This window comes from Bufo bufo, chromosome 5, assembly GCF_905171765.1.
Source record: "Bufo bufo chromosome 5, aBufBuf1.1, whole genome shotgun sequence".
NCBI classification, from domain to species: domain Eukaryota; kingdom Metazoa; phylum Chordata; class Amphibia; order Anura; family Bufonidae; genus Bufo; species Bufo bufo.
The window spans coordinates 513,829,497-513,845,581 of NC_053393.1; the positions used below are offsets into that span (position 1 = coordinate 513,829,497).

The window sequence follows — 16,085 nt, forward strand, 5'->3', positions numbered from 1 at the left end:
TGGGTGCTAAGGCCTCCACTGTTTGGTTGAAATAAATGGGATGTACAGTATAAGAAAATAGTATAATAAAAAAGCATATTATATGAAACATTTTTATTTTTTTGTATGTGGCCGATCGTAAAAAAATATATATTGAAATGCTGTTTTTATGTTGGTCACTAGAGAACACAGTAGGTTCACACTTCCTTGGTTCACTTGTCAGCTTTGCTGCATAGAATGGGACATGAGGAGCAAAGCTATATGATACCATTAGAGGATGGGGTAGTTATGAGAGCTGAATTGTACTGCTGGAGGCAAAGATACGCAGGATAGAAACATTGTACACACAGTGAAAGGGGCTTTGGGCAGTGCAAAAAAGTAAAAAAAGAAAAATCGGAACTGTCACTGAGCACTAACTAGTTCAGCAGAGAATTTCCATCTCCACCGCTTCCAGTTAATGCTGGGTCAGAAGTGTGATGTGCCATCTACATGCGCCTAACAACTGACTGTCAGTTAGTGGCCTTAGTGATGACCTGTGCTGGCATGTAACCGCTGACCTTCACAGGTCAATAATGAGGCCTCTGATTGGCTGGCAGCTGTGACGAGCATATAGACAGCATGTCAAACTTCCAGTCCAGCAGGGGCCAAAAGCTTCAGCAAAGGAAGCTCTGCGCTAGTCCCGGAAAGCTAGTCTCAGAGCGCTAATTACATGCTAGTCTTTGAAGGCTATATACACCTTTGGGGGGATTTTTTAAAATTATTGCATTGTACTTATTTTGAGCTAAAATCATTTTTTCAATAGTTTTTTATTAACAATATAGAGCAATAAGGGGCCAGTAGCAAGGTTCAAATCAGGCCCCCCCCCCCCCCACAGGACAGAAGGGTTTCTGCCTAAACCCTTTTCAATGACCCTTGGACTATTTTTCAACTGCCTCATTTGCTAAAAGTTGTTCCTTTAGAGGGTAGAGTCCTGACCAAGTTTTCACCTCCAGTAGAAGAAGAGATAATCCCAACTATGATTGGGCCCCCTCTTGCCCTGGGCCCCATAGCCAGGGCCGGTACAAGGCAGGGGCCGAAGGAGCGGGTGCCCTGGGCGCTACAAGGAGGGGGGCGCAGGTGGGCCGGCAAGCCTGAGTGCCGCAAGGCCGCGGCCCTGGTGACAAGTGGGGGCGGCCGCGGCCGGCGGCAGGGCAGAGCAGGAGATGAGCGCTTCCATTGCGGAAGCGCTCATCTCCATAGTCATCTGTATTGCAGTCCTCAGGACTGCAATACAGATGCCTGCGCTGCGGCAGAGGAGGGAGAGGTGTGTCCCCTCCTGTTCCTCTGATAGGCTGCCGGCCTAATGCTGGCAGCCTATCAGAGGCCGGTGCAGGCGGCGCGATGACGTCATCGCGTCGCCTGACTGCCGTATAGCGAGGGACACAGACGGAAGAGGCGGCCTGCATCGCATCACATTGCTGGAGGTAAGTATAAGTTTTTTTTATTTTTTATTTTATTTATATAGGTACAATACTGGGCTGGGCTGGCACATAAGGGGGGACTACTGGGCTGGGCTGGCACATGATAAGGGGGGCTGCCTACTGGGCTGGCACATGATAAGGGGGGACTACTGGGCTGGGCTGGCACATAAGGGGGGCTACTGGGCTGGCACATGATAAGGGGGGACTACTGGGCTGGCACATGATAAGGGGGGCTACTGGCACATGATAAGGGGGGCTACTGGCACATAAGGGGGGCTACTGGCACATAAGGGGGGCTACTGGCCCATAAGGGGGCTACTGGCACATAAGGGGGGCTATTGGCACATAAGGGGGGCTACTGGCCCATAAGGGGGCTATTGGCAATAAGGGGGGCTACTGGCACATGATATGGGGGGCTACTGGCACATGATATGGGGGCACTCTGGCTACTGGCACATGATATGGGGGCACTCTGGCTACTGGCACATGATATGGGGGGGGGGCTCTGGCTACTGGCACATGATATGGGGGCACTCTGGCTACTGGCACATGATATGGGGGGGGGCTCTGGCTACTGGCACATGATATGGGGGGGGGCTCTGGCTACTGGCACATGATATGGGGGCATCTATGGGGGCACATCTTACTGCAGATTATTTAGGGGCATCTACTGAGGCTAAAAAGAAGATATTTTATATGGGGGGCTCTGTATAGGGGCATTTTATACTGGGACACATTATGGTGGGTACTATGGGGAAGGGGGGAGCACTATGGGGGTCATCTACGGGGGCACTGAGAAGGGGTATTTTATGTTGGCACATTATGGGAACATTAGCTCAACTGGGGGCATTACAAAGGGGTATGTTTTGCATATTATAAGGAGAATTATTACTACTGGGGGGGCATTATGGTGGGCTTTATTACTCCCCCATGGTATGACCCCCTAGTAGCAGCACCAGCCTCTCCCTGCTCTGCTATTCCTCTGCCCCTTCTCCAAATCCTTATTATGAAATCTTTCTCATTAGGATAAAGCACAACATCAGCTCCGCCGAGCCCCCGGCCAAGTGTTGAAGTGGCGTCCGAGATCCCCAAGGGCCAAGTCAAGTAACTGTAAGTTTTTATGGGGGTTCTACAAAAGAGCTATCGTGGGGCAAAGTTCATATTCGTGTTTACACACGTGTTTTAAAATGAATACTTTCAAAGTCCCACAGTCCTTTGTTCTATTGCTTTAAGTATATTCTTGTTTTGAAACAACATTGATTCTTTCTTAAAAACGGGGGGGGGGGGGGGGGGGGGCGCAGTTTGCCATCTTCGCCCTGGGCACCAAATGGCCTTGTCCCAGCCCTGCCCATAGCAGTCACACAGTCTGCCACTATGGTAGTTACGCCTCTGGAGATAAGGGTATTAGATGACTGTCACACAGCTAGAAAAACAGTTAAACCATTTGTGACAGAATGGCTCAATATTTTTTAATAAAGACCAATTGAAAATATGATTTTTAGCCAAAAATAAGTTAAATGCAATCATTAAAAAAATTGCCTCCAAAGGTGTACATAGCCTTTAAGGCTCTATATACAGCTCCCTTGTTGATCTCTAAGAAAGAAAGCTGTATTCCATCACTTTCTAGAGACAAATAGCCTATTGACATTTCTATGACAATAAGCTCCTATTATTTAGACCACAGAAAAAGGAAGAGACAAATAGAGACAAGCTTGAAAGTGGCTGCACTGAGCAGCTAAAAAAAGTTGCGCCCTGGGGCTCTGCCTTCTTAGTTTTTCTGTGGACTGATGAGAGCTTGGATCCGATCTCCCTGGAGGCGTGCACCCGAATTTTCTATTTACTTCAGTTGTCTCTTTTTATTTTTTAGACCGGTCAAGCGTGCACACACCATTGTCTATACCAGTGATATCCAAACTGTGGCTTTCCAGCTTTTGCAAAACTACAATTCCCATCATGTCCTGATAGGCTCAGACTGCTAAGGCATGTTGGGTGTTATAGTTTTTCAACAGCTGGAGAACAATAGGTTGGAAAACATTGGTCTATACAGACCATACATATTTCCCCACTACTGATTTACAGCTAATTAAAGAAACTCGAATGACATACCTAAGACATTCCCTTTAAGAGGCACTCTGCAGAGTGTTGTGCTTGTTGCCATAGACTTGGTTGTACTCAGATATGCCAATTCAGTTATTTGATGGGAGGAATAGTTCTGCATGAACTCTGATAGACCCAATAGTAAGTCACAGATGTGAACAGGGCCTTAGAGGTCAGAAATGAAAAGGTTTCTGTGAAGTTAGAATTTTTTTTTTTGTAAGAGCCGTCTGCAGTGTACCAGTAGCCCATGACATTAGGGGTTCAGTAGTATTTCAGTAGCAGTAGTATTTTTGCACCGTAAAATGTACATGGGGATAACTATTGCTCTATTGTGGGAGTTGTAGTTTTACAGCAGCTGGAGGGCCGCAGGTTGAGCGTGCCTGCTCTATAGTAATGGTAGTAGGTGGGGCTGCTCCACTCATCCCCTCTAGGGGGGTTGCTGTTCAGTTCTAGTGTTGAGAGAATCGAGCTTTGGATCCAAGATCCGAAGTTGATTAATTCAAAACTTCGTTTGAATGCTGTACAGAAATTTATCTCCGTACAGCATTCAAATGTTTGGGCTCCAGCCGGAGAAATTAGTTATCACCAAAATCCCGTGGGACTTCAGTGAATAACTTGGATCCGATCGGCTTTGGTACCATGGTACAAGCCGGTACCGAAACCGACTTCGGATACAAGTTTTAAAATGGCTTTTAAGCTTAAAAATCAATGGCCAAAGTCTTGCGAGACTTCAGTGATAATGAATTTCACCTCACCAGAGCCTATACCAGTGGTGGTGAACCTATGACACTCAGTGCAGGGCGCACTATGAACAGCATAGACAGTGCATTGTACATATGCAGGCAGGTTATTATAGCTAAATGATAAAGTACATGAAAGATATACTATACTGGACTGTAGTATTCAGGTTAAATTGCCGTGTTGGCACTTTGCGATAAATAAGTAGGTTTTGGGTTACAGTTTGGGCACTCTGTCATGAAAAGGGGCTCCATCACTGGCCTATACGTTTTAATATTGTATGGAGACGGGTCTCCGAACAGCATTTAAACAAAGTTTTGAATGAATCGACTTTGGATCTTGGATCCAAAGCTTGATTCGCTCAACACTACTCAATTCAGTCAAGATGGCAAGTTAGAACAGTGAAGGAGCCAGGCAGCCCGGTACATTTAGAGACAGTATTAGACACCTGCCACTGAGAAAGCAAAAGGCAAACTTTTTTGAGGGTTTAGCTGCTATTTCAAGGAGTGGCTAAAAATGCAAGCCAGTAAAGGTAATGCACGTATATTGGCTATGGACTTTGCTGCAATTTGGTTGTGATAGAGACATCAGGCTCCCTTCCATACTAAGAGACAGATTGGCCATCTGTTAAATAATTGCACCCTGCAAAGAGTATTGTAGAATTACAGAGAGAAAAGTGAAAAGAGAATTGTTGCATCCCTTGGCGGGATTAGAGAGAATGTACAGATATACTGGAAAAGTGACTCAGTGACTCAACCCCATGTCTCAGGATAACCTGTTCTATACAACATTGATATGAATTGTGCCTACTTCAGAAAACTATGTGAACTTGGATTTTGCAATTATCTTCAGTAAAAAACTGTTTGTTTGTTACATCAAAATCGGCCTCTTCTTTGGAAAAAGGGATCCCTACCTTATGCCCATCACACAATACCACCACTTTACATCAGGCAGGAGACCCTAAACCAGGGTGTGCCGTGATGAGAAGAAAGGTTTCACTGTGCACCAGAGAAAGTAGGAGAAGGATCTCTACCATCAGTACTACCACTACCATCCTCACCACAGCCACCACTTCCATCCTCTCTGCCTCACACCTCCCCTCTGGGCTACTGCACCCCAGTGAGATTTCTACTAAATTCATGATTTTTTCAAGTGGGGGAATTTTTTTTTTTTTGTGGGGGGATTTTTAAATGAAAGGAAATAAAATCCCTCTCCATCTCATCCACTTTAACTGTCTGTTATACCAGAAAAAGTCTAACAGGTGCTTAGAGATGAGCGAATTTATGAAAAGATCGATTTGGCTGATTCGCCGAATAAAAAAAAATAATTAGCTTTGTGATGAATAACTTCGTCACGAAGCGCATTTTTTTGTAAGTAGCAGGTGCAATGTCAGGGAGCAGCGATAGCGCCGCCCCCCATCATTGTACCCCTCAGATGTCTCGTTCATACAGTACATGATCGCGGCATCTGAGTGTAAAAACAGTGTGAAATTAACCGCCGCCATCTTGCTTGAACATCTGGAGCGAATTCTCGCGCGGCGCAAGATTACATCATCACACGGGCCAGCGTGGTGACGTCGCACGGGATTTCAGCCGAGATCTTCAGTCAAGATAGAGGCTGGCAGGCCCGTCACGAGCAAATGGAGGCGGTAAGTATGATTACTTTTAGTTTTTTACACTATTTCAGGTTAAATCGATTGAAGCACGATGAAATTCCGCTTTGAGGCGAATCAAATTTATCCTGAAATTCGGATCGAATTCCACTTTGTGGGATTCGATTTGCTCATCTCTAATGGTGTTCATTCTGAACATCTTATTTCTCAAAGTTTTTACACCAGACACCATACAAAACAGCACTTTGGACAAAAACTTTCAACTTTCTCTGTTGCTCTCCCTACTTAAAAAAAAAAAAAGAAGAAAAGTCGACACGGCTCAGCAAAGGTGCATGGGGCTATTGCGGGCCAGAAAATTTAGGCCATAAAATTGTTTAAATTATGTCTGAAATGCTCCTAGGTGTAGGTTTTGGTTTCTGGTGCACAGAAATTACAGATGCAACAAGTTTATTAAGAAACCTGACCTTCTTTAACCCTTTCATGACCAAGGGTCATTGATGCCCCAGTGTCCAGGTCAAAATTAACAAATCTGACATGTGTCACTTTATGTGGTAATAGCTTTGGAACACTTTTACTTATCCACGCCATTCTGAGATTGTTTTCTCGTGACACATTGTACTTCATGATAGTCATATATTTGAGTCAATATATTTCACCTTTATTTATGAAAAAATCCCAAATTTACCAAAAATTTTGAAAAATTCACAATTTTCCAAATTTCAATTTCTCTGCTTCTAAAACAGAAAGTGATACCTAATAAAATATTTATTAGTTAACATTCCCCATATGTCTACTTTATGTTGGCATCATTTTGGAAATGTCATTTTATTTTTTTAGGACGTTAGAAGGCTTAGAAGTTTAGAAGCAATTCTTACAATTTTTAAGAAAATTTCCAAAACCCACTTTTTAAGGACCAGTTCAGGTCTGAAGTCCCTTTGTGGGGCTTACATAGTGGAAACCCCCATAAATGACCCCATTATAGAAACTACACCCCTCAAGTTACTCAAAACTGATTTTACAAACTTTGTTAACCCTTTAGGCGTTCCACAAGAATTAAAGGAAAATGGAGATGAAATAAATAAAATTCACTTTTTTGGCAGATTTTCCATTTTATATATTTTTTTTCTTTAACACATTGAGGGTTAACAGCCAAACAAAACTCAATATTTATTACCCTGATTCCGCGGTTTACAGAAACACCCCACATGTGGTCGTAAACTGCTGTACGGGCACACGGCAGGGCGCAGAAGGAAAGGAATGCCGTACGGTTTTTGGAAGGTAGATTGTGCTGGATTGGTTTTCTGAATGCCATATGTTTTTTATTTTTCTGCCGATCGTCTTGTGCAGGGGCTCGTTTTTTCCAGAAAGTGTTGAGGTTTTTATTGGTACCATTTTTGGGTACATAGAATTTTTTGATCATTCATTATTACACTTTATGGGGCAAGTTGACCCAAAAATTGACTGTTTTGGAACAGTTTTCATTTATTTATTTTTACAGCATTCATCTGAGGAGTTAGGTCATGTGATAGTTTTATAGAGAAGATTGTTACGGACGTGGCAATACCTAATATGTATACTTTTTCTTATTTATTTAAGTTTTACACAATAATAGCATTTCTGAAACCCAAAAAATTATGTTTTAGTGTCTCTATAGTCTGAGAGCCATAGCGATTGTCTTAAATAGGGTATAATTTTTTGCGGGACGAGGTGACGGTTTGATTGGTACTATTTTGGGGTTCATAAGCCTTTTTGTTCGCTTGCTGTTGCACTTTTTGTGATGTAAGGTGACAAAAATAGCTTTTTGGGCAGTGTTTTTTTTATTTTATTTTTATGGTGTTTATCAGACGGGGTCCATCATGTGATATATTTATAGAGACGGTCGTTACGGACGCGGTGACACCTAATATGTGTATTTTATTTTATTTTTTTATTTTTTTATAGGAAAAGGCAATGTCTTTTTTTATTTACATTTTTATTTATTTATTGATTTATTTTTACTTTTATTATTTTCACTTTTTTATCAGTTCCCTCTTGGATCTTGAAGATCCAGTGGGGCTGATAGTTGTACTATACTTTGCAATGCTCAGATTGCCTGTAGGTGGAAGCACTGGACGCCTTTGCCATGGCAACCATCGGGTGCTGCAATCACAGCGAGGCAGCCCCGATGGTGGAGAGAGGGAGCTCCCTCCCTCTGTTAACCCCATGGATGCCGCAACCGCGGCATCTATGGGGTTACAGCAGAGTGTCAGCATAGAGCTGACACTCTCTGCTGATGGCGGCGGCTCAGGAATGGAGCCGCCGCCATCACATACAGAATGGGGAATCGGGGGCAGCGCTGGAAGGGGGGGGGGGGTCGGGGGGTACAGACTACAATGGGGCAGGAGGGGCGGCTAGAAAATTAATGCATGGGGCGGAGAGGGGGCAGATCGCATGCCATCAGGGCAGGAAGGAGATGAGCGCAGGAGAGGGGCACAGATCGGAGGGGCACAGATCGGGGGGGCACAGAGGGGCACCAAGGGCTTGGAGTGGCACAGATCGGGGGCATGAGGAACACTATCGGCTTTCAGGCTCTGATCTGCAGAGCGCAGATCAGAGCCTGAAACCGGCATTTTAACACTGCGGCGATCCGATTGGTTAGTCTGCACAGACTAACCAATCGGATCGATTGCCGGCAAGGGGCCACTCTGATTGGTCCCTTGCCGGCATTACTGCACTGTATGCTGTCCGTGACAGCATACAGGGCAGGGGCAGAAGCTTTAATCCAAGCGTTTTGCAGCGCTTGGATTAAAGAGCTGCCAGAACGTTTATATACGTGGTAGCTGCACGGGGTATGTGCAGCTATCACGTATATATACAGATTGCGGTCGGGAAGGGGTTAATAAATTGGTTGCACCTTACTCCAGCCGATTTTTTACTAAGGCTGGTTCCCGCAGAGGAACAGTCTGCTGAATTTCACTGTATAAGGCCTCATGCACACGACCGTTGTTTGCTTCCGCGTCCGTTCTGCCGATTTTAGCGTTTCAGGTGCGGACCCATTCATTTCTATGGAGCCGTTGAAAATGCGGATAGTGCACCGTTTGACATCCGCGTCCGTGATCCGTGGTTCCAGTCCGTCAAAAAAATATAACCTGTCCTATTCTTGTCCGCGGAAAACGGTTTGCGGACCCATTCAAGTCAATGGGACCGCTAAAAAACGCGGAGGCACACAAGATTGTCATCCGCGTCCGCGCGCCCGTTTTATTCCTATTGTTTGCATGGCAAACTAGTCTTAGACATTTTTTTTACCTTCCTTTATGTCTGGTGGTCCTCCAAAAATAAAGGAAGACACACGGAAACAAAAACAGAAGCGGATCACGGAACAACGGAACCCCATTTTGCGGAACGGAACACAACAAAGGTTGTGTGCATGAGGCCTAAGGAATAGCCAAAAACTGCCCTACCCCACTGGAGCCAATTTACTATAATGGAACCCGGTGGGGATCCGGCCTGTTTTTGCCATCATTGCTGGGACTCAGCCGGACAAAATACGCTGCAAGCACCAGTTCTTGTCCGGCTGAATCCCTGCACTAATACCGGAAACAGGCCGGATTCCTGCCAGGTCCCATTATAGTTCCTTTATAGTTGGTCCGGATTTTCCAGATATAATGAACTCCGGCAGGCTGTTCCTTTGCTGGAGAAGCCTGCCAGATGATTTTATTGTTAGTGTGAAACTAGCCTAAGACTGCTGCATAAAATGCCAGTCTTTAGTAAATAAGCCCCATTGTGTAGACATTTGTCAACGGCGGCCAACCATAGGACCCCTTTAAGAAGTGTATCCGTAACCAAAGCCTCCTGCCAAAAGGATCGGAGAATAGTAACGAAATGAAGAAGTCATACATTTTATGCTGCCAACCCCCAGTAATTAACCCTGACAGGTATACAGAAAATGAGATGTGGGAAACATGTTTTGTGGGAGGTAATTCCATTTGAAGCATAAAAATTCATTATAAATCAATTTATGCAACACAAGAAATGGATCGGTTATTTGCAAGCGTTTCAATCTTGTTTACCGTATATCGCAACAGGGTAATTGGCATTTACTAGCAATCTGAAATACTTAGAATTGCCACAGCGTATTATCTGAAATGTGGTGCCATTTATTTTAAAGGCTTTATGGTTATTAAGAATTTGTGAAATGTGGGCTTTAGAAGTGTAAATTTTGTGAATGCATAACAAATGCATTGTTATCAAAATGTTGCCACTCTAAATGACAGCTCAGCAAGAGTCCGAAAGCTAAAATTGCGCTGAAAGGGAATCTGTCAGCAGTGACCTCCCTATCGAACCGCATGGCTGTGGTTCACCTGATTAAAACACTGTTTTTCTTTTGTTGATCTGAGGCTGCGTTGCTGAGTTAAGGCAACGGGCACCATTCGTGGGGCTGCCACAGATGGATCCAGACCCATTCAACTTGAATGGGTCTGTGAACCGTCCGCACCACAAAAACTTGTTCTATTTTTTGCGGTGCGGAGGCATGGAGAGAAACCCCACGGAAGCACTCAAGTGGATGGGTCTGCATCCATGATGCGGTGCAAAAATGGCCGCGGCCCATATATTGCGGACACGCTGTTAGCAGGCTGCCATATGGGTCTGGCCGACACACATTCATGTGCATGAGCCCTTATGATACTTTTTCTTCCTCACTGCAAATTAGGCCTTTAGTGCAATGTGGGTGTTACCACTGCTCTTATTGCACCCAAGCTCCTTTCCTTTCTGTGGCCAGACCCTCCCTGGCTGCTTTGATTGACAGGACCAGATAGTGGCAAAGCAGTGAGGAAGAGGCTGGACACAGGAAGGAGCAGAGCTTGGGTGCGACAAGAGCAATGGTGAAGCCCTCATTGCACCAAATGCTTAATTTGCATGTTAAGAAAAAGTATCATAACTCAGGAACGGAGCCTCAGATCAACGAAAGAAAAGCAGCGTTTTAATCAGGTGAACCACAGCTACGTATGTGTCCATGCAAACAGTTGGATGAAGAGGTCGCTGGTGACAGATTACTTTTAAGGAGGATCTGTCACTTCTCCTCACACGTCTATTTTGCTAAATCAACAATCCAAGCCTCTTTTCTTACAATTCTGCATTGTGCCATCCTTCTGTTATTATTCGTATAAATTTAGCAAAGACATTAACAACTGGGCGTTAACATTCCTCTTGTCAAAGGATGTGTCCCTGCAGTGTCAGCAACGATTGGACAGTGTGAGTGTAGAGGAACACACTCTCAGCTCATAACACCCAGTCATAAATATATTCATACATTTCTAGGAGGAATAACAGACAAATGGCACAAAATAGTTCTAAGAAAAGATGCCCTAAAATGATTATATTATCGGGTGTACATTTATTCATTTAGGGCTCATGCACACCAACACGCGCGGCCCTTGCTCGTGCTGTAGACCACAAATAGCGGTCCGCAATGCACGGGCACCGGCTTTGTGCCTGCCCTTTGTGGATGTGGACCCTTTCACTTGAATGGGTCAGTGACCCGCAAAAGACAGTCGGCACCGCAAAAAAATAGGACTATTTTTGAGGCATGGACCGAAATCCCATGGAAGCGCTTCGTAGTGCTTCCATGGGCTTCTGCTCCATGCCTCCGCTCCGTATCTTGCGGATTGTGGACCCATTCAAGTGATATGAAGCGCACACAGCCGGTGCCCATATATAGCAGACCCGCTGTTTGTGTCCATCAGCCCTTAGACTGCTCCACTTTAAAATATTTGCTGTTCCCAAAAATTTGAGCATTCAATTGAATGAAAATAACGATTAAACTGAAATAGGCTGTTTTTCAGCTGATCCAAATATTAGGACCACACGCCTTTAAAAGGCCAAATCTGTGCAAAGATGTGGATTCATTGTCATTTTCTGTCAGGTAGTCACACGTTGTGGTGGCAAAGGCAAAAAAACTCTCCCTTTTTGAACGTGGTCGGGTGGTTGAACTGCATAAGCAGGGTCTCTCACAGCGCGCCATCGCTGCTGAGGTGGGACGCAGTAAGACAGTAAGTTGGAATTTCTTAAATGATCCTGAGGGTTATGGAACAAAAAAGTCAAGTGGAAGACCCAAACAAATTTCATCAGCACTGAGCCGGAGGATCCAATTGGCTGTCCGTCAAGACACTGGACGATCCTCGACCCAAATTAAGGCCCTTACTGGTGCTGACTGCAGCCCCATAACCATCAGAAGGCATCTGAGACTGAAGGGCTTCAAAAACAAAAAATGTCTTCAAAGACCTGGTCTCCTTGAACGCCACAGAACTGCTCGTTTGGACTTTGCAAGAGAGCACCAAACATGGGACATTCAAAGGTGGAAGAAAGTTTTATTCTCTGATGAGAATTTCTTTTACCTTGATGGTCCTTATGGTTTCCAACGTTACTGGCATGACAAACAGATCCCACCTGAGATGTTTTCTACGTGCCACAGTGGAGGGGGCACCATAATGGTCTGGGGTGCTTTTTCCTTTAGTGGAACAATGGAGCTTCAGGAAGTGCAGGGGCGTCAAACGGCCGCTGGCTATGTCCAGATGTTGCAGAGAGCATTCCTCATGACTGAGGGCCCTCGCCAGTGTGGTAACAACTGGGTTTTTCAACAGGACAACACTACAGTACACAATGCACGCAGGACAAGGGACTTCTTCCAGGAGAATAACATCACTCTTTTGGCCCATTGTGTGTGTTCCCCTGATCTTAATCCAATTGAGAACCTTTGGGGATGGATGGCAAGGGAAGTTTACAAAAATGGACAACAGTTCCAGACAGTAGATGGCCTTTGTGCGGTCGTCTTCACCACTTGGAGAAATGTTCCCACTCACCTCATGGAAACGCTTGCATCAAGCATGCCGAAACTAATTTTGGAAGTGATAAACAATAACGGCGGAGCTACTCATTACTGAGTTCATGTTTGGAAGTTGGATTTCTGTTTTGGGGGGTTTAGTTTTTTTTTGTAGGTGTGGTCCTAAACTTTTGATCAGCTGAAAAACAGCCTGTTTCAGTTTATTCGTTGTTTTCATTAAATTGAATGCTCAAAAAATGTTTGGTCTCACTCCCATTTCTTCTTGTTGCATGTTGAAGCTCTACTTGGAACCTTGTTAAGATCCAGCCATGCTAAATATGATTTTTTGCCATTTTTCAAGTGGTCTTAAACTTTTGATCAGGACTGTATATTGATATTATAATTTACATACTATATTTATATATAATTTATATTACTTTATATTACTATTACTTTATATGGGTATTACAGTTATACAAAGTTATCCCCTACTCACAGGATAGCTATTAGATCACGAGAACAGGAACCCCATACCCCGTAGAGGCCCCCGAAATAAATGGAGTGGGTGGCCGGGCATGCTTGTCCCACATAGAGGGCTTATCAATAAATTAGAGTCTTTGGGCTTGGACTCCCATATTGTTGAATGGATTAGGCAGTGGCTGAGGGACAGACAACAGAGAGTTGTAGTCAATGGAGTATATTCAGACCATGGTCTTGTTACCAGTGGGGTACCTCAGGGATCTGTTCTGGGACCCATATTGTTTAATATCTTTATCAGCGAAATTGCAGAAGGCCTCGATGGTAAGGTGTCTTTTTGCTGATGACACAAAGATTTGCAACAGGGTAGATGTTCCTGGAGGGATACACCAAATGGAAAAGGATTTAGGAAAACTAGAGGAATGGTCAAAAATCTGGCAACTAAAATTTAATGTTGATAAGTGCAAGATAATGCACCTAGGGCATAAAAACCTAAGAGCAGAATATAAAATCAGTGATACAGTCCTAACCTCAGTATCTGAGGAAAGGGATTTAGGGGTCATTATTTCAGAAGACTTAAAGGTAGGCAGACAATGTCATAGAGCAGCAGGAAATCCTAGCAGAATGCTTGGGTGTATAGGGAGAGGCATTACCAGTAGACAGAGGGAGGTGCTCATGCCGCTCTACAGAGCACTAGTGAGACCTCATTTGGAGCATTGTGCTCAGAACTGGAGACCATATCTCCAGAAGGATATTGATACTTTGGAGAGAGTTCAGAGAAGAGCTACTAAACTGGTACATGGATTGCAGGATAAAACTTACCAGGAAAGATTAAAGGACCTTAAAATGTAGAGCTTGGAAGAAAGACGAGACAGAGGGGATGTGATAGAAACTTTAAAATACATAAAGGGAATCAACAAGGTAAAAGAGGAGAGAATATTTAAAAGAAGAAAAACTGCTACAAGAGGACATAGTTTTAAATTAGAGGGGCAAAGGTGTAAAAGTAATATCAGGAAGTATTACTTTACTGAGAGAGTAGTGGATGCATGGAATAGCCTTCCTGCAGAAGTGGTAGCTGCAAATACAGTGGAGGAGTTTAAGCATGCATGGGATAGGCATAAGGCCATCCTTCATATAAGATAGGGCCAGGGGCTATCCATAGTATTCAGTATATTGGGCAGACTAGATGGGCCAAATGGTTCTTATTTGCCGACACATTCTATGTTTCTATGTCTATGTTTCTATGCTTCTCCATTACTTTCTATGGCAGTTCCATAGAAATGAATGGAGCTACAGGAGAGAGCAGCTCTCCATTTTAGGACGACTCAGCTTATCTATGCATTACATGGACAGCCCTTTGATTTCAGTGTGTAATGTCTGTAATGTTTTAGATTCCCCTGTGTCACCTATTGTGACTGGTGGATCCTGTCTTATCTATACACATAGGTGATATTATTACAGGCAGGATTAGAGTGACAGATAAGCAGATGACTGCAGTAAAGCGATTTGTACAGACCAAGAAGTGGTGCTTGTCATTAGGCTTAGTGACCAGTGTGAAAAATGCAGAATTTTATTGTTTTTGGTAAAATATAGATATTGACATAGGAAATTAAAAATAACCACTAAAAATTCTTTAAAAGAATTGTTAAATATATAAAAATGTGATTTAAACAATAGGTCATTTTCTGTTTTGCAAAAGCCATATTTACGTATAATTTCTTAGTACGCTTTACTTTTTTGCACGTATAGTTGATCATTTTGATCAGTGATCGTGAGCCAAAACCAGGTGTCAGTCAAAAACACAGAACAGGAGCAGATCTTTCTATTAGCTCACAATCACTGACCAAAACACTGACGTGTGAATTAGTCCTAACTGTGCATACAAAAGAGTAAAGAGTACTCTATACGGAAATATGACTTTTTATTAAAAACAAAAAACAAAAAAAGGAAATCAAAATGTGGGGTAGGTGGGTTTTCTGGGTGTTTAATATAGATCATCCATCCTCAGAATAGGTGATCAATATCTAATTGGCAGGGGTTGGACACCTGGCACCCCCACCAATCTGCTGTTTCGGTGAGCACCACGGCAAACTCGGGCCTTACACAATTGTCAAGAGACTTCGGACGATGAAGAAACCAAATAGAAAAAAAATGTCCTTCTTCATTCAGAACTTTCACGTTTGCCGTGACATAAATAAAAGGTACATTTCATGATATACTAGCTGAAGATGCGGCAGGCATGGGGCAGAGCGCTGGAAATAATTGCAATATTGTGAGTAGAAATAGTTTCGGAACCCAACGTTTCTGATGATGACCTCCAGATTCAGCGAGAACTCGACGCCGTTTTATTTCCTTTGTTTGAATCACTCTCGGGAGGATTTTTTTTTCCCCACTTCCCTGACTTCCATTTCACAAGGGTAAGATCCCATTTAGCGCTGCTACGGCAGCTCCAGGAACAAGAAGTATTAGAGTATAAAGAGTTGTTTTATGAGACCTGACATCTGCTAGTCATTACTTTCTTCTGTGGCACTGGGGAAAAGAGTGAAGTAGCATATAAAATATTTAGTCAGAGCAGGTAATATTGATCTGTTTATTCGGGGCCATCCATCACTGTATGACTCTCACCGAGGAAAGCAGCAGGATCTGATGTTTTTATATCAAGGTTGTAATCAAAATATGGAAATATGAAGAAGGAACGTCAAAAATTCATAGCCTCTTCTCAAAAATCAATCCGGTTCCTTTCCTTGGACTCTGAAAAGTTCTTTATGTGGTTATTTTCTAGCCTTAAATGAAAAGCGATTACATTATAGAATGATCTGAATGATGGGTGGAAAATTGGTATAGAAAAGGGTAGAAATGTCCCAGGCCATGTCGGAGGAAGGAGCTGAGCCATGATATGCGTCTATTAGGCCAAATCACACAT

At 43.6% G+C, this 16,085-nt stretch overlaps 1 non-coding gene across 1 annotated transcript; it reads right to left on the minus strand.

The window, feature by feature from the left end:
• Positions 1 to 8,111: 8,111 nt before the first annotated feature.
• On the minus strand, positions 8,112 to 8,197 carry LOC121002986. Its single transcript, XR_005779384.1, has one exon. It is a non-coding gene; the product is annotated as a small nucleolar RNA SNORD71 (small nucleolar RNA).
• Between the last annotated feature and the right edge of the window lie 7,888 nt (positions 8,198 to 16,085).